This window comes from Aethalodelphis obliquidens, unplaced genomic scaffold, assembly GCF_003676395.1.
Source record: "Aethalodelphis obliquidens isolate GAN/ISIS:26980383/991018 unplaced genomic scaffold, ASM367639v1 scaffold3, whole genome shotgun sequence".
Classification (NCBI taxonomy): domain Eukaryota; kingdom Metazoa; phylum Chordata; class Mammalia; order Artiodactyla; family Delphinidae; genus Aethalodelphis; species Aethalodelphis obliquidens.
Genome location: NW_020837947.1, coordinates 72,194,525 through 72,220,982, shown reverse-complemented (window position 1 = coordinate 72,220,982; position 26,458 = coordinate 72,194,525).

The following is a 26,458-nucleotide window of genomic DNA, read 5'->3' as shown; positions in this document are numbered from 1 at the left end:
TGGTATTTTGATAAGGACTGCATTGAATCTTTAGATTGCCTTGGGTAGTATGATCATTTTAACAATATTGATTCTTCCATTCCAAGAATACAGTATATCTTTCCATTTGTCTTTGTTGCCTTCAATTTCTTTCATCAGTGTCTTATAGTTTTCAGAGTCCAGGTCTTTCGTCTCCTTAGGTTTATTGCTAGGTATTTTATTCTTTTTGATGCAATGGTAAATGGGTTTGTTTCCTTAATTTCTATTCCTGGTATTTTGTTGTTAGTATATAGAAATGCAACAGATTTCTGTATATTAACTTTGTATACTGCAACTTTACCAAATTCATTGATGAGCTCTAGTTTTCTGGTGGTGTCTTTAGGATTTTCTATGTATACTATGTTATCCACAAACAGTGGCAATTTTACTTCTTCCTTTCCAGTTTATATTCCTTTTATTTGTTTTTCTCTGACTTCTGTAACTAGGATTTTCAAAACTATGTTGAATAAAAGTGAGAGTGGGCAGCCTTTCTTGTTCCTGATCTTAGAGGGAATGTTTTCAGCTTTTGACCATTGAGTATGATGTTGGCTGTGACTTTGTCATATGTGACCTTTGTTATGTTGAAATATGTTCCCTCTGTGCCCATTTTCTGGAGAGTTTTTATCATAAGTGGATGTTGAATTTTATCAAAAGATTTTTCTGCATCTAATGAGATGATCATATGGTTTTTATTCTTCAGTTTGTTAATGTGGTACATCACACTGATTTGTGGATGTTGAAAAATCCTTGCATCACTGGGATAAATCCCAGTTGATCATGCTGTATGATCCTTTTAATGTATTGTTGGATTCATAGTGCTAGTATTTTGTTGAGGACTTTTGCATCTATGTTCATCAGTAGTATTGGCCTGTAATTTTCTTTTTTTGGATATCTTTGTCTGGTTTTGGTATCAGGGTGAAGGTGGCTTCACAGAAAGAGTTCAGAAGTGTTCCTTTCTCTGCAGTTTTTCAGGAGGAAAGGTGTTAACTCTTCTCTCAATGTTTGGTACTATTCACCTGTAATGTCATCTGATCCTGGACTTTTATTTGTTGGGAGTTTTTAAATTACTGATTCAGTTTCAGTACTGGTAATTGGTCTGTTGATGTTTTGTTTGTTTGGTCTGTTTATTTCTTCCTGGCTCAGTCTTGGGAGATTATACCTTGCAAAGAATTTGTCCATTTTTTTAGGTTGTCCATTTTATTGGCATACAGTTGCTCGTAGTAGTTTCTTACGATCCTTTGTATTTCTGTGGTGTCAGTCGTAACTTCCCCTTTTTCATTTCTGGTTTTATATATCTGGGCCCTCTGCCTTTTTTTCTTGATGAGTCTCACTACAGGTTTATCAATTTTATCTCGTCAAGGAATCAATTTTTAGTTTCATTGATCCTTTCTGGTTTTGTTTTGTTTTTTTTGTCTCTATTTCTGCTCTGACCTTTATGATTTCCTTCCTTCTACTAACTTTGGGTTTTGTTTGTTCTTCTTTCTCTAGTTCCTTTAGAAAGGAGTAGGGTTAGGTTGTTTGAGATTTTTGTTCCCTGAGGTAAGCTTGTAGCACTATAAACTTACCTTTTAGAACTGCTTTTGCTGCATACCATAAGTTTTGTATCCTTGTATTTTCATTTGTGTCTACATATTTTGGATTTCCTCTGATTTTTTTCAGTGATCCATTGATTGGTTAGTAGTATAGGGTTTAGTCTGCACTGTGTTTTTTTGCAGTTTTTTCCTTGTAGTTGATTTCTAGTCTCATAGCATTGTGGTCAGAAGAGATGCTTGTTATGATTTCAACTTTCTTAAATTTACCAAGCCTTGTTTTGTGGACTAGCATGTGATCTATCCTGGAGAATGTTCCATGTGCACTAGAAAAAAAAGGTGTATTCTGCTTTTTGATTGAATGCTCTTTAAATGTCAAGTCCATTTGCTCTAATGTGTTATTTAACATCTGCGTTTCTTTATTGATTTTCTGCCTGGATGATCTGACTACTGATGTAAGTGGGATGTTAAGGTCCCCTACTATTATTGTATTACTGTTCATTTCTCTTTCTATGTCAATACTTGCCTTATATTTTGAGGTGCTCCTATGTTGGGTACATGTATATTTACAATTGTTATGTCTTCTTCTTGGATTGATCCCTTGATCATTATGTAGTGTTCTTCTTTGTCTCTTGTAATAGTCTTTAATTTAAAGTCTATTTTGTCTGATACAAGTATCACTCCTCTGGCTTTCTTTTGATTTCCATTTGCATGGAATACCTTTTTCCATTCCCTCACTTTCAGTCTGTATGTGTCTCTAGATCTCAAGTGAGTCTCTTATAGGCAGCATATGTACAGGTCTTGATTTGTATCAATTGAGCCACTCTGTCTTTTGGTTGGAGCATTTAGTCCATTTATATTTAAGGTAATTATTGATATGTATGTTCTTTTTGCCATTTTGTTAATTGTTTTGGATTTGTTTTTGTAGGTCTGTTTTTCCCCTTTCTTCTTTTGCTCTCTCCTCTTGTGATTTGATGACTATCTTTAGTGCTATGTTTGGATTCCTTTTTCTTTTCTGTGTGTATCTATTATAGATCTTTGGTTTGTGGTTATCATGAGGTTTTTGTATAGCCATCTCTATATATTCATGATTGTTTTAAGTTGCTGATCTCTTAATTTCTAATGCATTTTTTAAACTATACATTTTTACTCTCCTCCCCTCGTGATTACTACTTTTGATGTTGTAATTTCCTTAGAAATTTCTCCAATTTAAAGGATCTTGTGTCTGGCCATTGATGAGTAGTATCCTTCTGTGTGTATGTTATTTGTATTGAAGTATAGTTAATTTACAATGTTGAGTGAGTTTCAAGTGTACAGCAAAGTGATTCAGTGATACATACATACATATATATTTTTTTTCTTTTTCAAATTCATTTCCATTATAAGTTATTACAAGAGATTGAGTATAGTTCCCTGTGCTATGCTGTAGGTCCTTGTTGTTTACCTATTTTATATATAGGTAACTGACTTATCTCTCCCCCAACCTGCTATCCCCTTTGGTAACCATAAGTCTGTTTTCTATGTCTGTGAGTCTGTTTCTGTTTTGTAAATAAGTTCATTTGTATCATTTTTTTAGATTCCACATAGAAGTGATATCATATGTCTTTCTTTGACTGACTGAGTTGACTTAATATGATAATATCTAGGTCCATCTGTGTTGCTGGAAATGGTATTATTTCATTCTTTCTTATAGCTGAGTAATATTCCAATGTATATATATATATGTACCACATCTTCTTTATCCATTCATCTGTTGATGGACACTTAGGTTGCTTCCATGTCTTGGCTATTGTAGATAGTGCAGCAGTGAACATTGACATGCCTGTATCTTTTCAAATTAGAGTTTACTCCAGATATATGTCCAGGAGTGGGATCGCAGGATCATATGGTAACTCTGTTTTTAGTTGTTTGAGGAACCTCCATACTGTTTTCCATAGTGGCTGCACCAGTTTATATTCCCACCTATAGTGTAGAAGTGTTCCTTCTTCTCCACACCCTCTCCAACATTTATTGTTTGTAGACTTTTTTTTTTTTTTTTTGCTGTACGCGGGCCTCTCACTGTTGTGGCCTCTCCTGTTGCGGAGCACAGCTCCAGACGCACAGGCTCAGCAGCCATGGCTCACAGGCCCAGCCGCTCCACAGCATGTGGGATCTTCCCGGACTGGGGCACGAACCCGTGTCCCCTGCATCGGCAGGCAGACTCTCAACCACTGCACCACCAGGGAAGCCCTTGTTTGTAGACTTTTTGATGATGGCCATTCTGACTAGTGTGAGGTGATACCTCATTATAGTTTTGATTTGCATTTCTCTAAATGAGTAGTATCTTAATAATGACTCAAACCAGTAAGATTCAAGAGGCATCCCCACAAAAAGTGCAAAGGATGCAGCCTTCCTAATATCCAGAAAGTTTACTTCCAAAAATAGTTGAAGAAAGTAAAGACCTTTATTGTAGACGTGACACAATTAAGATTGAGATGACAAAGGACCCTTATGGGCTGGAACCCCTTATGACAAATCTCCTTGAGAGTTGCCACAGCCAGACTAAAAGACTGCTTGGAATTCCAGTCTATTTGACTGGCTGCCAAATGTACATTGTATGTGTATCTTGCAGGTGCCAAGATCAAGCTCTCAAACAGAGAGGGAAAAAAAGCCTAAGAAGATCATGTAGAACATTTACATCTCAAAGACACAGGGAGAGAAATGCAAGTTCCTCCTAGAAGGGATTTTGTTTCTTTAAGGTCAGAATTCTGAAAAGATGTTTTATGAAGCCAGATTTTTCTAGCTGCACAGGCAAAAAAAAATATTCAAATGTCAAAAGAACCCCAATTTGGCCATTTTTAGGTTGAGATTTCCTTTAATTTCCAATTAAGCAAGTACTTGTAAGTATAAATTCTGTATGTACATAATAAAATCTTCCCAGTGTCTCTCAACTTGGGTAATACACTCAGTGTCTTTCAGCTGAGCAAAACCTTACCGGTGTTTTTCAACTGGGGTAACCCAGGTACCTCTTTTTGAAACTAAGTTCAAGGAAAACACACTCCTCACAGAGAGGAGCTTTTTCACCACTGAATAAAATTTAGGGCCGTTAGCCAAAAAAGGGAGATCCGAAACCCAGGAGAGACCTAAATTCGTCTGGACTCTCCAAGGAGGTAGACGAGCACAAGGGGCCTCTGCTGGTGGCAAAGCCCTGGATCCTCACAGAGTTCAGGTGAAGGAGAGAAGTCTGGTCTGGGTCCCTTCATGGTCACCAAAACTATTGACTAAAGAAAAACACACCTACCTTTTCATTTTCTTAATGGTGTCTTTTGATAAGTAGAAGTTTTCAGGTTTGAAGTTCAAATTTTTATTTTTTATTACTAGTATTTTCCTCTTCTATTGAAAAATCTTTACCTACCCAAATTTTCTGAAGATATTCTTATGGTTTTTAGAAGCTTTTTAAATTTTAACTTTTTAAGTTTGTTCACCTCAATTTTATTTTTGAGTATGGTATAAGGCAGTGTTGATATACTTTTTCATAAAATTATACATTTATTCCAGCACCATTTGTTGAAAAGACTTTCTTCTCCCCTTTTTAGTAGTCTTGGTTCTTTTGGGAGAAATCAAATGACCACATATATAGGGGTCTATTTATGGACTCTCTGTTCTATTGATCTTTGTCTATCTACCTATCCTTATGACAATAACTAGTTGTCTTGAGTACTACAGCCCAATAGTATCTTGAAATTAGATAAAGTGAAGCCTCTAACATTGCTCTTCTTTCACAAGATTGTTTTGACTATTCTAGGTCCTTCAATTTCCCCTACAAATTTTGATTCAGTTTCTCAATTTCTACATTTAAAAAAACTATTATTTTGGTTGACATTACATTCAATCTATACTTAAATTAGGGGAGAATTCATAACTTAATATTGAATTTTCAATTCATGAATACTGTATATCTTCCTATTTATTTAGGTCTTTAATTTCTTTCAACAGTGTGTTATAGTTTTCAGTGTTGAGGTCTTGCATATATTTTAAGTTTATTCCTGAGAATTTTATGTTTTTAATGCTTTTTTCAATGGAATTGTTATTTTCCTTTCCAATTATTTACTACTAACACATAGAAATAAAATTGTTTTTTTAATATTGATCTTCTATACTGTACCCCTCCTAAATTCATTTATTCTAGCAGTTGTTTTGTAGGCTCCTTAGGATTTTCTATGAAAACAATGCTTACTCCTGTGAATGAAATGTTTTACTTTTTATCTGATCTTTGTGACTTTTGTTTATTCTTGTCTTTTTGCACTGGGTAATTCCTCAAGTGCAAAAGAAATGGTAAGAGCAAACATTCTCTTCTTGTTCCCAAACTTAGGGGGAAAGTGTTGAGTTTCACTACTAAACATGATGCTAGCTGTTGGTTTTCAGTGGGTATTCTTTATCAGATTGGGAAAATTCCTTTCTATTCTTAATTTGCTAGGAGTTTTTAACCATGAATGGGTGTTGAATACTATGTTTTTTCTGCATCTATTGAAATGATTATATGTTTTTCTCCCATATTTATTTTCTTAATATGGTGAACTATATTGATTAACATTAGAATCTTAAATAAATCCTTTCATTCCTTAGAAAAATTTGATCACTATATATGTGTGTGTGTGTGTGTGTGTGTGTGTGTGTGTGTATTGCAGGATTCTATTTGCTGATATTTTGTTAAGGATTTCTGTGTCTATATGATGGGGGATATTGAACTATTTTATTTGTTGGCAATATTTTTGTCTAGTTTTGGCATCAGGGTAATGATGGTCTCAGAATGATATAAGAAGTACTCCCTTCATCTCTATTTTCTGAAAAAATTTTGTATAAATTTGTAATATTTATTAAACTACTAGACTTTACTAGTGAAACAATCTGGGCATTTTATTTGTGAGAAGGTTTTTTGATAATTCAATTTATTTGAACAAATATGGGACTATTCACATTTTTTATGTCTTATGTTAGTTTGGTCAATGGAATTTTCAAGAAATGTTTCCACTTCATCACAGTTGTCAAACTTTACTGTTTCAAAGCAATTCATAATATTCCTTTTCAGATTATAACAGCCCACTCAAGAATTTCTGCAGCTTTTATAAATATATAACATATAATTAGAGCATAGTACAGTAATATTTATGTGTGTTGGTTTTTTATTTCCACAATTAGATTGTAGGCTTCCTGAGAAAATAGACTATTTTGAATCCGCCTTCAACCTACACTCTATTAATTAAGGAAAAAGGCAAGTGTGTTAACATTAGAGGAGACAGAGCATCATTAATACTTTAGAACACTTAGCCTATCGATGTGGAACAGAGATGTTAAAAGAAGGTCAAGGCAGATGAACTGATTAAACAGAAGGAAATCATGTCCCATGCTACAACATGGATGAACCTCGAGGACGTTATGCTGAGCAAAACAAACCAATCACAAAAAGACAGATGCTGTATGATTCCACTTATAGGAAGTATTGAAAGTAATAAAAATCATAGAGAGTGGAAAAGTGATTATCAAGGGCTGAAGAGAGTGGGGAGGGAGAATTAGTGTTTAGTGGGTGTGTTTTGAGTTTTAGTTTTGCAAATGAAGAAGTTGTAGATTATTGCACAACAATGTGAATAGGCAACACTAAAAATGGTTAGATGTTAAATTTGTTGTATGTGTTTTTTACCACGATTTTTTTACGAAAAGGTCAGGAAAGAGCAGATAAAAACCATTTGGAGCTGAGCCTTGAAAGGTAAATAAGAGTTTGCTGGGAAGACAGAGTAAGGGGTGAGAGAACATCTAGACAGAGGGAGTAGCAGGGGCAAAAGTATAGAGAAAGGAAAGAGCTTGATAGTATAAGATGGAAAGATCTGTATCAGCTGTGGGGATTGTGGTGTCAGGGATGACAGAACAAGGACCCAGGAGAGGCCTCTGGCATAGGCAAGGCCTCCATGTGGCATGAGGTCTGTGAGCTTCGGAGGAGAGGAAGCCTAAGAAAAGCCTCTTATGCCACCTCCGCCACAAGTTTGCCTAAAAATGACTCTGAATCATTCCTCATTTGAGGAAATCATACCAGCACAATCGTCAATATTTTCAATAATATTCTTGTCACCACCTGGTCCTGTTCAGAGAGGAACTGATTTGATCTAGAGCTCTTCCTCGAGAAAATGCTAATTTGTACTCTGTTATCCTTTGCAGTCGTGATCATCTAGCCTCTTTCCGTGGAGATCATTACCATAGCATCAAACAATCCATTATAAAGCATTATAATTCTGAACATTCTTTAAACAAACAAAAAGGATCTTTAGAAGAATCCAAAACCCCCTAGGCTTTAGACAAAGATTTGACTCTCCCCAGGAAATAAAAACTGACCAAGGGTGCCAGGTGATAAAACTGGAGCCCAAGATAGTTTATAGGGTCATGAAAACCTGTTGGTATGCTCTCTCCTTCCATTTCCCTTTTTCCTTCTTTATCCATTTCCTGACATTCTCTAACTTTTTAATAAGACAAACGGCCAGGCTGTATCCTAGATTTATTACATATGTATTATCCATCAGCATTTCAGTGGTAGGAGCCAGGCCAGACATTTCCTGACGCCCGAAGTCCAGCCAAGTAATGATTTCTCTACTTCTCCTTGCTCATCTGTGATTAGAGGAGCAGTTGTATCACATGCTAGGAATAATCAGTAAACTAGTTGATTACCAGCCCTTTAGTTCTGCAGTGATGAAACTGGTCCAAAAAGAGAAATTGATTGAAGTTCCCTGGGTGAGAGGCTGGATATGATGCCAGCACTACAGCATCAGTGTCTACTTTGCCTTTCTTGTTGGGCCTCTGGAAGTCAGCTTCCAGGTCCACAGTGGCTGTGTAGTGGTGAGAATAGGAGCTGTTCAGAAGACTTGAACTTTACACAACCAGTAAGACTTGTATTCTAACAAGCATCCTTTCAGTCAGAAGTAAGAGTTTTCCTCTTCTCAGCATGTGGGTGAAATAGATATTTTACTCTTGTCAAATCCATAAAGAACAAAAATCAATCCCCAAGGTCTGGAAGAGAGAAGAAAGGACCAGAACTAATTAACAGCAGGTCTGGAGTTAGAGAGGGACACCTGTGCTTTTGTTTCTGGTTGTTTTCAACAAAACACATATATATGGTTTTCAGATTATTTTCCCACATACGTTATTACAGAATATTGAGTTCCATGTGCTATATAGTAGGTCCCTGTTGGTTATCTATTTTATATATAGTAGTGTGTATATGTTAATCCCAACCTCCTAATTTATCCTTTCCCCCCACATTTTCCCTTTGGTAACCATATTTGTTTTCAAAGTCTGTGAGTCTGTTCCTGTTTTGTAATAAGTTCATTTATATCATTTTTTAAGATTAGATTCCATACATGAGTGATATCATATGATATTTGTCTTTTTCTGTCTGTCTTACTTCATTTAGTATGATAATCTCTAGGTCCATCCATGTTGCTGCAGATGACATAATTTTGTTCTTTTTATGGCTGAGTAATATTCCATTGTATATATGTACCACATCTTCTTTATCCATTCCTCTGTCACTAGACATTTAAGTTACTTCCATGTATTGGCTATTATAAATAGGACTGCAATGAACATTGGGGTGCATGTATCTTTTTGAATTATAGTTTTCTCCAGATATATGCCCAGGAGTGGGATTGCTAGGTCACATGGTAGTTCCATTTTTAGTTTTCTAAGGAACCTCCATACTGCTCTCCATCGTGATTGTACCAATTTACATTCCCACCAGCAGTGTAGGAGAGTTCCTTTCTCTCCACACCCTCTCCAGCATTTATTATTTGCAGAGTTTTTGGTGATGGCCATTCTGACTGGTGTGAGTTGATACCTCATTGTGGTTTTGATTTGAGTTTCTATAATAATTAGCAATGTTGAGCATGTTTTCACGTGCCTGTTGACCATCTGTATATCTTTCTTTGGAAAAATATCTATTTAGATATTCTGCCCATTTTTTGATTGGGTTGCTTGTGTTTTTTTTATATTAAGTTGTATGAATTGTTTGTATATTTTGGATATTAACCCCTTGTCAGTCGAATCAGTTGCAAATATTTTTCTGCCACTCTGTAGGTTGTCTTTTCACTTTGTGGATAGTTTCCTTTGCTGTGCAAAAGCTTATAAGTTTGATTAGGTCCCATTTGTTTATTTTTGCTTTTATTTCTTTTGCCTTGGACACCCATGCTTTTGAATGGAATCCCCTCTCTGAATCAGTCACTCCCTGCTTCCACTTTTCCTCGTCAGTCTTTCCCTATTGGACAAAGCCAGGGGAGGGATGTGGCATAGTACTAAGGGATAGTAGCAAGAGAAATATCTTCAACTGAGATGTAATGCCTCCCTATCAATCAAACCTTTTCTTGGTTCTGATATTTCCTTTGGACACCATATACAAGTTGAACCACCTACTCTTGAAAAGACATCCCATTTCCACCCCCAGATTAATTCAGACTTGGCCAATTAAAATCAATATATCTCTGAAGGTAGAGAGCATTTATAGAGATCACTAAATCCAACCCATTTTACAGATTAAGACATTGATGCCCAGAGATTGAGCAACTTCCCTAGAGTTACACTTTGTCAAAAGTACAAGACAGGGCTTCCCTGGTGGCGCAGTGGTTGAGAGTGTGCCTGCTGATGCAGGGGACACGGGTTCGTGCCCCAGTCCGGGATGAGCCTGCGCGTCCGGAGCCTGTGCTCCACAACGGGAGAGGCCACAACTGTGAGAGGCCCCGTACCGCCAAAAAAAAAAACAAAAAAAAACAAAGCACAAGACAGATTTTGCTCCCTTTGACAAAGCTAACCGTACAATCCATCCACTACCTAGTCTCTAGCCTCTTCACATAAACTGAGTGACACAAATAAATTGTAATAGGCAACCTTGCCAACGAGCTGCTACTGAGATACTGAGCTGTGCTAACAACAACATTTGAAGTCGATCATTGCATATGAAAAGCACAATTATGAGTAATTATTGCCATTTCTGTAATTAAACACTGCAATTCTAGCAGGAGCAGGAATAGAGGAAAATGGGTTGGAGACCCCAGGGAATGTAGCTTTGCATCTCTCTGCCTCCTTCAGAGTACAAATCAGTAAATAAGCACAACCGGGTATTTCCTGAAAGCTAGATGTTATACTGCTAAAATGTTACGAAGAGAAATTTACGTAATATTACAAAAATGTTACGTAATGTTACAAAAGAAATTTATGTAATTTTACGTAACATTACGTAATGTTACCAAATGTTAGGAAAGAAATTTAATTCCATAAATTAAGTAGCTAAGGTTACATATGTGAATAAAGGCAAGAAGATTATACATATTCTTGAAAGTAGAGACTAAAACATTAACTGATAAGATTTTTCTCTTGATCCAAGTACAAGCACTCCGATTCTTATTTTGGCAGCCTTCACTTTATTCCCCAAATTAAGATTTCAAGGCCAGGCCAGAGGAACTCTCTAAAATGATTTTTTTTTCCACCTTACCCCCCCTCCACCCTGCAAGAATGGGGAGAGAGGGTTTGAGGATGGTATAGGATTAAGATTAGACTATAATGTGAAAAAAAACCTTCACCATTCCTTTTTTTGTTTTTTTCAAGTGGCCTACCTTTAAACCTGCTTCAAGTATACATTCAATTAAAGTGAAGCATAATTTAAGAACCTTTTTTCTTCTTACCAAAATTTTCATAAGTTTTATTTCTATGCTAAAAAAAATAAGGGGACATAAAGTTTTTAAAAAGCAACAAAGAACCTTACATATTCTTACCACCCAATGATAATTACTGTGAACATTTTGGAGTATATCCTTTTAGTAAGTGAGGTGAGTGTGTGTATGTGTTCAGATATCCTAGCCAGTTTTGGTATCTGTAAGCTCCTGGCTTCCCAGTCCTGCCCCAGCCTTTCCCTGATATCTATGGGGCCGATACTGGTAACATAACAGTAGACACGGCTCCCATCATCTGGCCGGGTCTGGAACTCATCTTACTACTGTGGTTCTGTGGTGGCCAAGAAGAGCCTTGGGATCCTGTGAGAATCTGGAGCTATAGCCTTCCCAGCCCACATTAAGTGTGTGCACTCTATAGGGCTGGGTGGCTGGGCTGCCTCAGTTTTCTGATTTGTGATTTCATTCCCCATCCAACACCTAGAACCCTGTGCCACCTAAACTCCTCATGTAGGGCTTCACACTCAGCCTAGCTCTGCCAGGGTCCCCTTTTTCTGGGTCACTACACCCTGTGGGCTACTGTGCCCATCTGCCCATGTTACTTCCTGGAGATTTCAACTGTAACAACCCACCCACCAGATCAGATTCTCCCTGGGTGCTGAAATTGCCAGGCATCTTTGACACTGGATTTGGGCCATTTTCATCAAGAATCAGCCCTAGCATAAAGGAAACCTACATTAACATAATAAAGGCCATATATGACAAACCTACAGCTAGCATCATACTCAACAGTGAAAAGCTGAAAGCATTTGCTCTAAGATTAGGAACAAGACAAGGATGCCCACTCTCACCACTTTTATTCAACATAGTTTTGAAAGTCCTATCTACGACAGTCAGAGAAGAAAAAGAAATAAAAGGAATCCAAATTGGAAAAGAAGAAGTTAAGCTGTCACTGTTTTCAGATGACATGATGCTATACATAGAAAATCCTAAAGATGCCACCAGAAAACTACTAGAGCTCATCAATGAATTTGTTATAGTTGCAGGCTACAAAATTAATACACAGAAATCTGTTGCATTCCTATACACTAACAATGAAAGATCAGAAAGAGAAATTCAAGAAACAATCCCATTTACCACTGCATCAAAAAGAATGAAATACCCAGGAATAAACCCATGTAAGGAGACAAAAGACCTGTACTCCGAAAACTATAAGATGCTGATGAAAGAAATCAAAGAAGACACAAACAGATGGAAAGATATACTGTGTTCTTGGATTGGAAGAATCAATACTATCAAAATGACTATACTACCCAAGCAATGTACAGATTCAATGCAATCCCTATCAAATTACCAATGGCATTTTTCACAGAACTAGAACAAAAAATCTTAAAATTTGTATGGGGACGCAAAAGACCCTGAATAGCCAAAGCAATCTAGTATTGAGAAAGAAAAACGGAGCTGGAGGGAATCAGGCTCCCTAACTTCAGACTATACTACAAAGGTATAGTCATCAAAACAATATGGTACTGGCACAAAAATAGAACTATAGTTCAATGGAACAGAATATAAAGCCCAGAAATAAACCCACGCACCTATGGTGGGTTTGGGAAAACTGGACAGCTACATGTAAAAAAATGAAATTAGATCATTCTTTAACACCATACACAAAAATAAGCTCAAAATGAATTAAACACCTAAATGTGAGACCAGACACTATAAAACTCCTAGAGGAAAACATAGGCAGAACACTCTCTGACATAAATTGCAGCAATATCTTTTCCAGTCCGTCTCCCAGGGTAATGGAACTAAAAACAAAAATAAACAAATGGGACCTAATTAAACTCAAAAGCTTTGCACAGCAAAGGAAACCATAAACAAAACGAAAAGACAACATGCAGATTGGGAGAAAATATTTGCAAATAATGTGACCAAGAAGGGATTAGTCTCCAAAATCTACAAATAGCTCATGCGGCTTAATATCAAAACAAACAACCCAATCAAAAAACGGGCAGAAGACCTAAGTAGATATTTTTCCAAGGAAGACATACGGGTGGCCAAGAGGCACATGAGAAGATGTTCAGCATCACTAATGATTAGAGAAATGCAAATCAAAACTACAATGAGATATCACCTCACACCAGTCAGAATGGCCATCACCAAAAACTCTGCAAATAATAAATGGTGGAGAGGGTGTGGAGAGAAAGGAACTCTCCTACACTGCTGGTGGGAATGTAAATTGATACAACCATGATGCAGAGCAGTATGGAGGTTCCTTAAAAAACTAAAAATAGAGCTACCATATGACCCTGCAATCCCACTCCTGGACGTATATCCAGAGAAAAACATGGTCTGAAAGGATATATGCACCCCAGTGTTCATTGCAGCACTGTTTACAATAGCCAAGACATGGAAGCAACCTAAATGTCCATCGACAGAGGAATGGATAAAGAAGATGCGGTACATATACACAATGTAATATCACTCAGTTATAAAAAAGAATTAAATAATGCCATTTGCAGCAACACGGATGGAACTAGAGATGTCATACTGAGTGAAGGAAGACAAAGAGAAATATTGTATGATATCACTTATATGTGGAATCTAAAAAGAAAAGACACAAATGAACGTATTTACAAAATAGAAACGGACTCACAGACTTAGAGAATGAACTTATGGTTACCAGGGGGAAAGGGTTGAGGGAAGGGATAGTTAGGTAGTTCGGGATTGACATGTACACACTGCTATATTTAAAAAGGATAACCAAAAAGGACCTATGGTATAGCACAGGGAACTCTGCTCAATGTTATGTGGCAGCCCAGATGGGAGTGGAGTCTGCGGGAGAATGTATACATGTATATGTATGGCTGAGTCGCTTTGCTGTGCACCTGAAACTATCACAACATTGTTAATCGGCTATGCTCCAATATAAAATAAAAAGTAAAAAAAAAAAAAGATAGTAATATAGTTCCCTGTGCTATACAGTAGGTCCTTGTTGTTTATCTATCTTATATATTAAACAAACTTTTAATTAATAAAATCTTACAGAAATCACAGCTTGCATGGACTGCACAGAAGAGGAAAAACTAAATTTACTTTTAAAAACCTTAAAAAAAAAAAAGAATCAATCCTAGGAAGGTTTCCCAGCACTTTTTTTTTTTTTTTTTTTTTGCAGTACACGGGCCTCTCACTGTTGTGGCCTCTCCCGTTGTGGAGCACAGGCTCCAGACGCGCAAGCTCAGCGGCCATGGCTCACGGGCCCAGCCACTCCGCGGCACGTGGGATCTTCCCGGACCGGGGCACGAACCCGTGTCCCCTGAATCGGCAGGCAGACTCTCAACCACTGCACCACCAGGGAAGCCCTAGGTTTCCCCTCACTTCGGTGCACCCTGGTCCTAGTGGCCCCTCTTTCCCCACCAGGCTATTACACACGCCCCAGCATCTGTCTCACTGCACATTTGTATGTTACTTATTTTATGTCAAATGTTTTGAGCCGTGTGTTTTCCTCTTTTACTGAAAACAGGCTACCCTCTACTGAGCCTGGGGTTATTTAAACTGCAGTAGGGGTATCAGTGACAACATTTTAATTAATTGCTTAGCAATGTTGCAAAGCAGTGAAAATTTACATTCACACCCATGCTGTCCTACAAATGGCTCGGTACCACCTGATAGGACTTAGCTCCCACATGCAGCCTTTCCATCCTTGTCAGCAGGAAGAGCAGGAAGGAAAAAGAATAGAAGAATTACCACATCACATCCGTTTTCACATGTTTTCTCCTTTCAGGGCGGAGAGGTGAGGTGAGCGGTACCCTTTCATCCACTAATGTTAAGATTTCTGCTTTCTTTTGATGTGTTTTCATTTGGATGTAAATAAATGTGCTGGGCTGCAGCTCACTGCATTCCCATTTCAGATGAAACCCCTCTGTGATAAACAGAGTGGCAAGCATATGGGGCTAGTTTGCCCAGAGTGACCTAGATGACGGATTTTACAAGCAAGAAGGCACACTTGCCTAATAGATGAACTCAGACAGGCTCAAGTGGTAGGCTCGCCTTTCAAAAAAGGAAAATCCTCAGGAAGACGTTTTGCAGCATGCTGAGCCATTTTCCCCACTGTCCTGTTTTTCCTCAAAGAGAAATAACACTATTTCTAAGATTGTTCAGTTAATGAGCACATTGTATGGAGGGGCAGGGAGGAATTGCAAACCGGTCTCCATCCTAGCTGTCAGCTCCCGTTGGAAGGATGCTGATGACAAAACACCTCTCCTAGGCCAGGAGGGAGACTTGGGTCCAAAGTGGGAGAAGAAACTGAGCCCTATTTATCTTGGGTTTGCTGCAATACATAATAATTATGGTGGAGGAAGAATTCAGAAGACATAATTGTCCGATGAGACATTTAAGTTAGAGCTAAGTAGTCATTGAAAGCATCTATGCCCATTTTCTGAATTATCAAGTTTTTATTTATACATAGACCAGACCCTAGATGTAAAGAGAGTATGTAGTTACCTATCAGTGTGGATTGAGCGTTATTATCTATTCCCATCTTTCTGGAAGCTTGCAGCAGTATGGTGGGGGGAGGGGGGGTGTCTTAAATAAATCAGGTGCTGCAAACTCAGCCCTTCCAGGGTCAGGCAGGGAGGTGAGTGGGTATGATGAGCCCAGTGGGGACACTGGTCACCAGGAGGACATGCGCCTCATCTGCTCACCTGCCAGGCCAGCTGCTGATGAGCCCCAGCCTAGCAAGGCCCTGTGGGAAGGCCAGCCCCGTGTCAACAGATACTGAGGCTTTGCAAGGGAAGGCGGAAATCTGGATGTTTATGAGAATTCTCCAGGTTTTTAAATGTTGGCAATTGACTTAAAGAATTTTCAAGCCGCCGGCAAGCCCAACGATCCACATGTGTAGGCCAGATGCTACTCTGAGACTCGCAGTTTGTGAGCTGCGTTCTAGAGCATGGGAGGGAGGGTAGGCAGGGCATGTGGCAGGCTGGGTCAAGCCCTGGGAGGTGACCTGCACACCCAGAGCACACCATCAATGAGGTGGGGAGACACAGGGGAGCGAGGCCACACTTTGATCTGGTCAAAATGGGTTGAGATGGGCACAGCCCTTTAAGTTTTATAAATAACTTTAAATATTGAAAAATTAAAATTTTAATATATATTTACACATACAGATCTATAAGCCCCTTGCATCAATGAGTATATACATACACATTCCTTGAAACATTCCTTGATTCATTATTTATCCCTATATACAAGATCACTCACTTTGCCTTGCACATTGAAGGGAACCATTAAACGTTTAAAATATACTTAGCATGAATATACTCCAGGAAATGTTCTAGGACCCTGAGATACATCAGTGAAAAAAGCAGGCAAAGACTCTGGTCCTCAAAGGGGTAGAGTTTCAAAGTGGGCAGTCAGATCATCAATAGTGAACATAATAAGTAAATTGAATTTTGTGGTATGGAGTAGGGAGTTGTGGGAAAAAAAAGTAAGGTAGGGCAAAGGGGACTGGGATTAGTCTGAGAGGTATGGCTCGCAATATTAAATTGGGCCAATATTCTTATTTTAAAAAGAGAAAAAATAAATTTTTATATTAATCTAAAGGTGGTGCAGGATGGGAAGCATCCGTTAAGTCCATTGATAATTCCAAAGGCTTGTTTTAGTGATTGTACCTAATTTTTCCTCCAAGCAGACTTTTTTTTTTTTTACCAAGTATTGTGTATAGTTGTAAAATAGATTTCTAATTTCACATTTTAAAAATGTTGGTGCTCATATACATGATAGTCATGTGTCTATTCATTCAGCTGTTATTGAATGAGCGCCCACTAAGTGCAGAGCCCCAAGTCAGGCATCAGGCACAGAAAGGAGGACAGTAAGACTTTGGTGACATGGCTTCAAGGACAAAAACTTATGTACAGAGAGGTTGGCCTTTTCTCTGCCCAGTGGCCCAGGAATGAGATGCCTTTAAGGGCCAGCTTGGCTTCAGTCATTCCCGAGAACAGCTCCATCTCCGAGGGAACCACAGTGACATCTATCTGCCCCTGTGGATGTTGGTGACATCCTGTGTGATTCTCAACATCTCCACTGCTTCCTCGTCTCATCAGGCACAAGGTCGTGGTGAGAGTTAAGTCAACATGAGCTCCCAGAGTGATCTCAGGGACCAGTGCTCTGACACCTCTGTTTTTTTTTTTTTTTTTAATTCTGTCTAGGTTGACAGAGTATGTGATGGTAGAGACAGGGTGGTAACAAGACCAAATCTAGTTTTGGAAACTAGACGTGGGTACACACCACCTATAACACTGCCTTGGATTGGTTGTAAGATCTAGTCCTTCCAACTACAAAATGAAACAAAGATATATATCCTTCACATCTCACAGGATTCTTGTGAGAATCAAGTGAGTTACTGTATGGAAGAGCCCACTATAAACTGTAAAGTGTTAATAGTAATAAAACAGAGTTCACACATAAAGAGCTCTTATCACATATCAAGCATGGTTCTACTTTACATATATTAACTCAGTTAATGCTCACAACAATGAGGTAGGTGGTATTAATATCTCAGTTTTTTAGAGGAGGAAGCCCAGACACAGAGAGGTTCATGGACTCGCTTATGGTCACACAGTGGTCAAGTGGCACAGCCAGGAGTCCGCTCAAGCTATCTGACTCCAGAAACAAAGTGTTTAACCCCACTTGTAAACACTGCTGTACAATTTCCAGAAGCATGATCCATTCCATGATATTCATCACCTTCAATATGCAAAGCACCGTGCTAAGTAGGATGAGGAATATATAGATTAAAAGAAATCTTCCTGCCTCAAAAAGCTAACAAATCAGTAGGGGAGTTAAAACAACCTAGTTCATTCTGAAATCATTAAAATACATATGTGTGCACCCACAGGTACACACACACATTACTGTCTTGTGTCTTGACTCAAACTCTTTACCATCAGTGAAACATGCACGAGAGATCTTAGATCAGAGGAATAGATCAACCCATGCGTGAGAGGGTAGGACCAGGCTCTGGTATAGGTGTTCTCAGGAACAGAGGGGTCTTGGGCTTTATTAGGTGGCTAGGACCTAAATCCTTTACCACCAATGGCTACTCCAGGGGTGTCCTTTGGAGACAGAGGTAGACAGCCCCTTTTCTCAATGTCATGATTTAAAATTAGATTGATGACACAACTTCCCCAGTGATGTCAAGGGTCAGCACATACTTGGAAGAGTTTTCCACAAAGAGGGGTGAGGGGAGGGAGTTGGAAAATCCCTACAATTACATGCTCACCTCGTAACTCAGCAATGCCTGCCCTCCTCTCCCCAAACATTCTGCGCCAAGGGCTCTTGGGGGCCTTTGCTGTTCTTTGTAAGATGGAAGCAAATGCTGATTGGAGGCCTTCAGGGATTCATTTAAAATTCATTCTCCATAAAATAATCAATAACACTTCTTAAAACTTATTAGAACACTGCTCACAGGGGGCTGGGCACTCCTTCTTGGCTTCCCCAAACCAAGGTGATCTCCCAACTCCCAAAAACAGAAGTCTCTGCGCTCCAGTTAGTAGCCACAGTCACCTCGTGCACCTCTTACTAACAACGGATACAGCCTAAAGGACAAAGCTGTTGAGTTCTAGGAAGAGATAACTTAAATCCACATGGCTGAGAGGGTCTTGGTGCTCTGGCCGGGTGTCAGGACTGTGCCACTGAGGTGGGAGAGCCAGGTTCAGAACATTGGTCCACGAGAGACCTCCAGGCTCCACATAATATCAAACGGTGAAAGCTCTCCCAGAGATCTCCATCTCAATGCTAAGACCAGCTCTACTCAACGACCAGCAAGCTACACTGCTGAACCCCTGTGCCAAACAACAAGACAGGAACACAACCCCACCCATTAGCAGAGAGGCTGCATAAAATCATAATAAGCTCACAGACACCCCAAAACATACCACTTGACACAGTCCTGCCCACCAGAGAGACAAGGTCCAACCTCATCCACCAAAACACAGGCACCAGTTCCCTCCACCAGGAAGCCTACACAACCCAGTGAAACAACCTCAGCCACTGGGGGCAGACACCAAAAACAACGGGAACTATGAACCTGCAACCTGTGAAAAGGAGACCCCAAACACAGTAAGTTAAGCAAAATGAGGAGACAGAGAAACAGCAGATAAAGGAGCAAGGTAAAAACCCACTAGACCTAACAAATGAAGAGGAAATAGGCAGTCTACCTGAAAAAGAATTCAGAGTAATGATAGTAAAGATGATCCAAAATCTTGGAAATAAAATGGAGAAAATACAAGAAACGTTTAACAAGGACCTAGAAGAACTAAAGAGCAAACAAACAATGATGAACAACACAGTAAATGAAATTTAAAATTCTCTAGAAGGAATCAATAGCAGAATAACTGAGGCAGAACAACGGTTAAGTGACCTGGAATATAAAATAGTGGAAATAACTACTGCAGAGCAGAATAGAGAAAAAAGAATGAAGAGATTTGAGGACAGTCTCAGAGACCTCTGGGACAACATTAAACACACCAACATTTGAATTATAGGGGTCCCAGAAGAAGAAGAGAAAAACAAAGGAACTGAGAAAATTTTTGAAGAGATTATAGTTGAAAACTTCCCTAATATGGGAAAGGAAATAGTTAATCAAGTCCAGTAAGCACAGAGAGTCCCTTACAGGATAAATCCAAGGAGAAATATGCCAAGACACATATTAATCAAACCATCAAAAATTAAATACACAGAAAAAAATATTAAAAGCAGCAAGGGAAAAGCAACAAATAACATACAAGGGCATCCCCATAAGATTAACACCTGATCTTTCAGCAGAAACTCTGCAAGCCAGAAAGGAGTGGGAGGACATACTTAAAGTGATGAAAGGGAAAAACCTACAACCAAGATGATGTAGCAAGGATCTCATTCAGATTCAGTGGAGAAATGAAAACCTTTACAGACAGGCAAAAGCTAAGAGAATTCAGCACCACCAAACCAGCTTTACAACAAATGCCAAAGGAACTTCTGTAGGCAGGAAACACAAGAGAAGGAGAAGACCTACAATAAAAAACCCAAAACTATTGAGAAAATGGTAATAGGAACATACATATCGATAACTACCTTAAATGTAAATGGATTAAGTGCTCCAACCAAAAGACATAGACTGGCTGAATAGATACAAAAACAAGAGCTGTATATATGCTGTCTACAAGAGACCCCCTTCAGACCTAGGGACACATACAGACTGAAAGTGAGGGAATGAAAAAAGATATTCCATGCTAATGGAAATCAAAAGAAAGCTGGAGTAGCAATTCTCATACCAGATAAAATAGACTTTAAAATAAAGAATGTTACAAGAGACAAAGAAGTACACTACATAATGATCAAGGGATCAATCCAAGAAGAAGACATAACACTTGTAAATATTTATGCCCCCAACATAGGAGCACCTCAATACATAAGGCAAATGCTAACAGCCATAAAACGGGAAATCGACAGTAACAAAATCATAGTAGGGGACTTTAACACCCCACTTTCACCAATGGACAGATCATGCAAAATAAAAATAAGGAAACACAAGATTTAAATGATACATTAAACAAGATGGACTTAATTGATATTTATAGGATATTCCATCCAAAAACAACAGAATACACTCTCATCTCAAGTGCTCATGGAACATTCTCCAGGATAGATCATATCCTGGGTCACAAATCAAGCCTTGGTAAATTTAAGAAAATTGAAATCATATCAAGTATCTTTTCTGACCACAACGCTATGAGACTAGATATCAATTACAGGAAAAAATCTGTAAAAAATACAAACACATGGAGGCTAAACAACACCCTACTAAATAACCAAGATATCACTGAAGAAATCAAAGAGGAAATCAAAAAATACCTAGAAACAAATGACAATGAAAACACGACGACTCAAAACCTATGCAATGCACCAATAGCAGTTCTAAGAGGGAAGTTTAGAGCAATACAATCCTACCTCAAGAAACAAGAAACATCTCAAATAAACAATCTAACCTTACACCTAAAGCAATTAGAGAAAGAAAAACAAAACAACGCCAAAGTTAGCAGAAGGAAAGAAATCATAAAGATCAGATCAGAAATAAATGAAAAAGAAATGAAGGAAACAATAACAAAGACCAATAAAACTAAAAGCTGGTTCTTTGGGAAGATAAAACTGATAAACCATTAGCCAGACTCATCAAGAAAAAAAGGGAGAATACTCAAATCGATAGAATTAGAAATGAAAAAGGGAGAAGTAACAGCTGACACTGCAGAAATGCAAAGGATCATGAGAGATTACTACAAGCAACTATATGCCGATAAGATGGACAACCTGGAAGAAATGGACAAATTCTTAGAAAACCACAACCTTCCAAGACTGAACCAGGAAGAAATACAAAATATAAACAGACCAATCACAAGCACTGAAATTGAGACTGTGATTAAAAATCTTCCAACAAACAAAAGCCCAGGACCAGGCGCATTCTATTAAACATCTAGAGAAGAGCTAACACCCATCCTTCTCAGTCTCTTCCAAAATATAGCAGAGGGAGGAACACTTTCAAACTCATTCTATGAGGCCACCATCAATCACCCTGATACCAAAACCAGACAAAGATGTCACAAGAAAGAAAACTACAGGCCAATATCACTGATGAATATAGATGCAAAAATCCTCAGCAAAATACTAGCAAACAGAATCCAACAGCACAATAAAAGGATCATACACCATGATCAAGTGGGGTTTATCACAGGAATGCAAGGATTCTTCAATATATGCAAATCAATCAATGTGATATACCATATTAACAAATTGAAGGAGAAAAAACATATGATCATCTCAATAGATGCAGAAAAGCTTTTGACAAAATTCAACACCCATTTATGATAGAAACCCTCCAGAAAGTAGGCATAGAAGGAACTTACCTCAACATAATAAAGGCCATATATGACAAACCCACAGCCAACATCGTTCTCAATGGTGAAAAACTGAAACCATTTCCTCTAAGATCAGGAACAAGACAAGGTTCCCCACTCTCACCACTATTATTCAGCATAGTTTTGGAAGTTTTAGCCAGAGCAGTCAGAGAAGAAAAAGAAATAAAAGAAATACAAATCGGAAAAGAAGAAGTAAAGCTGTCACTGTTTGCAGATGACGTGATACTATACATAGAGAATCCTAAAGATGCCAACAGAAAACTACTAGAACTGGAGCTTCCCTTGTGGCGGAGTGGTTGAGAGTCCGCCTGCTGATGCAGGGGACACGGGTTCGTGCCCCGGCCCGGGAAAATCCCACATGCTGCGGAGCGGCTGGGCCCGTGAGCCATGGCCGCTGAGCCTGCGCATCCGGAGCCTGTGCTCCGCAACGGGAGAGGCCATAACAGTGAGAGGCACGCGTACCGCAAAATAGAAAACAAAAAAAAAAAAGAAAACTACTACAACTAATCAATGAATTTGGTGAAGTAGCAGGATACAAAATGAATGCACAGGGCTTCCCTGGTGGCGCAGTGGTTGAGAGTCCACCTGCCAATGCAGGGGACGCGGGTTCGTGCCCCAGTCCGGGAGGATTCCACATGCTGCAGAGTGGCTGGGCCTGTGAGCCATGGCTGCTGGGCCTGCACGTCCAGAGCCTGTGCTCCACAGCCTGAGAGGCCGCGGTGGTGAGAGGCCCACGTACCGCAAAAACAAACAAACAAAAAACAAAATGAATGCACAGAAATCTCTTGCATTCCTATACACTAATGATGAAAAATCTGAAAGAGAAATTAAGTCAACACTCCCATTTACACTTGCAACAAAAAGAATAAAATACCTAGGAATAAACCTACCTAAGGAGACAAAAGACCTGTATGCAGAAAGCTATAAGACTCTCAGGAAAGAAATTAAAGATGATATAGATGAAGAGATGTACCATGTTCTTGGATTGGAAGAATCAACATTGTAAAAATGACTATACTACCCAAAGCAATCTACAGATTCAATGCAATCCCTGTCAAACTACCAATGGCATTTTTCACAGAACTAGAACAAAAAAATTCACAATTTGTATGGAAACACAAAAGATCCCTAATAGCCAAAGCAATCTTGAGAAAGAAAAACGGAGCTGGAGGAATCAGACTCTCTGACTTCAGACTATACTACAAAGCTACAGTAATCAAGGCAGTATGGTACTGGCACAAAAACAGAACTATGGATCAATGGAACAGGATAGAAAGCTCAGAGCTAAACCCTTGCACACATGTCACCTTATTTTTGATAAAGGAAGCAAGAATATACAATGGAGAAAAGACAGCCTCTTCAATAAGAGCTGCTGGGAAAACTGGACTGCTACATGTGAAAGAATGAAATTAGAACACTTCTTAACACCATACACAAAAATAAACTCAAACTGGATTAAAGACTGAAATGTAAGGCCAGACACTATCAAACTCTTAAAGGAAAACATAGGCAGAACACTCTATGACATAAATCACAGCAAGATCCTTTTTGACCCACCTCCTAGAGAAATGGAAATAACAAAAATAAACAGATGGGACCTAATGAAACTTACAAGCTTTTGCACAGCAAAGGAAAACATAAACTAGACGAAAAGACAGCCCTCAGAATGGGAAAACGTATTTGCAAATGAAGCAACTGACAAAGGATTAATCTCTAAAATTTACAAGCAGCTCATGCAGCTCAACATCAAAAAAAAAAACCCAAACAACTCAATACAAAATTGGCAGAAGACCTAAATAGACATTTCTCCAAAGAAGATATACAGATCACCAACAAACACATAAAAGGATGCTCAACATCACTAATCGTTAGATAAATGCAAATCAGAACTGCAGTGAGGTATCACCTGACACCAGTCAGAATGGCCATCATCAGAAAATCTACAAACAATAAATGCTGGAGAGAGTGTGGAGAAAAGGGAACCCTCTTGCACTGTTGGTGGAAATGTAAATTGATACAGACACTATGGAGAACAGTATGGAGGTTCCTTAAAAAACTAAAAATGGAATTACCATATGACCCAGCAATCCCACTACTGGACATATACCCAGAGAAAACCATAATTCAAAAGGACACATACACTCCAATGTTCATTGCAGCACTATTTACAATAAACAGGCCATGGAAGCAACCTAAATGTCCACCAACAGAGGAGTGGATAAAGAAGATGTGGTACGCATATACAATGGAATATTACTCAGCCATATAAAGGAATGAAATTGGGTCCTTTGTAGAGATGTGGATGGACCTAGAGACCATCCTACAGAGTGAATTAAGTCAGAAGGAGAATAACACATATTGTATATTAACGCATATATGTGGAATCTAGAAAAATGGTACAGATGAACCAGTTTGCAAGGCAGAAATAGAAACACAGATGTAGAGAACAAACATATGGACACCAAGGGGGGAAAGGGGGAGGTGCAATGAATTGGGAGATTGAGATTGACATATATATACTAATATGTATAAAGTAGATAACTAATGAGAACCTGCTGTATAGCACAGGGAACTCTACTTCACTTTGCTGTACAGTAGAAACTAACACAACATTGTAAAACAATGGTACCCCAATTTAAGAAAATAGTACTTTAGGAAAGAAAAGTGGCTATTGTATTATTATCATTAGGAATTATTATTGAAATATATTTTAATGCCTTTTAATAATCATCATACTTTATTTGTATCTTTGACCTTTTAGTGATAGAAGCAGTTCAACTTTATCAGTTGAAAAATATTAACAAACAAATAAGACTATCATGAGAGATGTATGCTTTACATAGAGGTGGCTGGTAGAATTAATAGATGATTCTTTCAGTATTGTTACTTAAAATTTCCATAAGCTTTTCTCTGAACTTAAAATACCCCTTCTTCCTTCTGTTGAATAATAATATTCATAAATGAAAAGGGCTTTAATTTGAAATATGGCAAGAAATTTTATTATGTTAACATATCACCACTGAGGCTACTAATTAAGTCATTGTTGAGGCTGATCACTAAATGGGCAGGCAGGATGCTTCAATAGTACTGGCTCTATACCACGCTCTCCATGGTAATCAAATTCATAGGAACGTGGGACTTCAAGGTTCTTTCATACACTGACCAAAAAACCACAGCGTTTCAGGTGTCTCTCACCACTGCAGACAAGCATACAGCCTGATGAAGTTTAAAAACAAAGGTTATGACCCTCTTCTTGTCATGGCTCTAAAACCAAGGCACCATTGTCTGTATATTTTTATTTTTTTTAATTTTTAATTTTTATTGGAGTATAGTCGATTAACAATGTTGTGTTAGTTGCAGGTGTACACCATTGTCTTTAATAAGGAACATTGTAGCAGAACTATGGGACTGGTCTCTGTACACCTTCTGAATTTTCTAGGTGCCTCCACCGACTTCTAACCCCTGTTGTTGAACGTGACCTACCCACTCTCCCAATCCAGCCATTTTATCTGGCAAAGTCTCTCCTGACTCACACAGAAATATGACAAAAGCCATAGTTCATCAAAATGCTATAATTGCTTTTAAAGAGCAGAGTGATACAGTGATTCAAAAATGTTTATGAAGGTTCTAGAATAGTTGCTAAAGTGAAGGTCATCAGTTCTCTTTGATTAGAGGTGAAGAATTCTTCCATGTTTGGGTGATATTTAGAATTTGGAGATTGAGGACTTTAATTCACAACCAAATGCTATTGCTGCCATAATGAATTAACACAAGCTTAGCAGCTTAAGACAACAGAAACTTACTGTCTTATAGTTCTGTAGGTCAGAAGTCCAACACAGGTCTCACTGGACTAAAATTAAGGTGTTGTCAAGCTGTGTGCCTGTCTGGAGCCTCTAGGGGAGAATCAGTTTCCCGTTCATTTGGGTTGCTGGCATAATTTATTCCTTTAACCTAGCTATAGGTTAAAGTCTGAGGTCCTTGTTTCTTTGCTGGCTGTCAGCTGGGAGCCATTCCCAGCTTCCAGAGGCCCCCATTCTACATCTTCAAAGGCAGCAATAGCAGATTGAGTCCTTCTAAAGTGACATCTCTCTGATCCGCTCTTTTTCTATCCTCTTCCACTTTTAAAGACTCGTGATTATATTGAGACCACCTGGATAATCCAGGATAATTTCCCCATCTCAAGGTCTGTACCCTTAATCACATCTGCAAAGTGACTTATGCTGTGGAAGGAAATTTATTCATGAATTCCAGGGGTTAGGACGTAGGTACCTTTGGGAAGGCC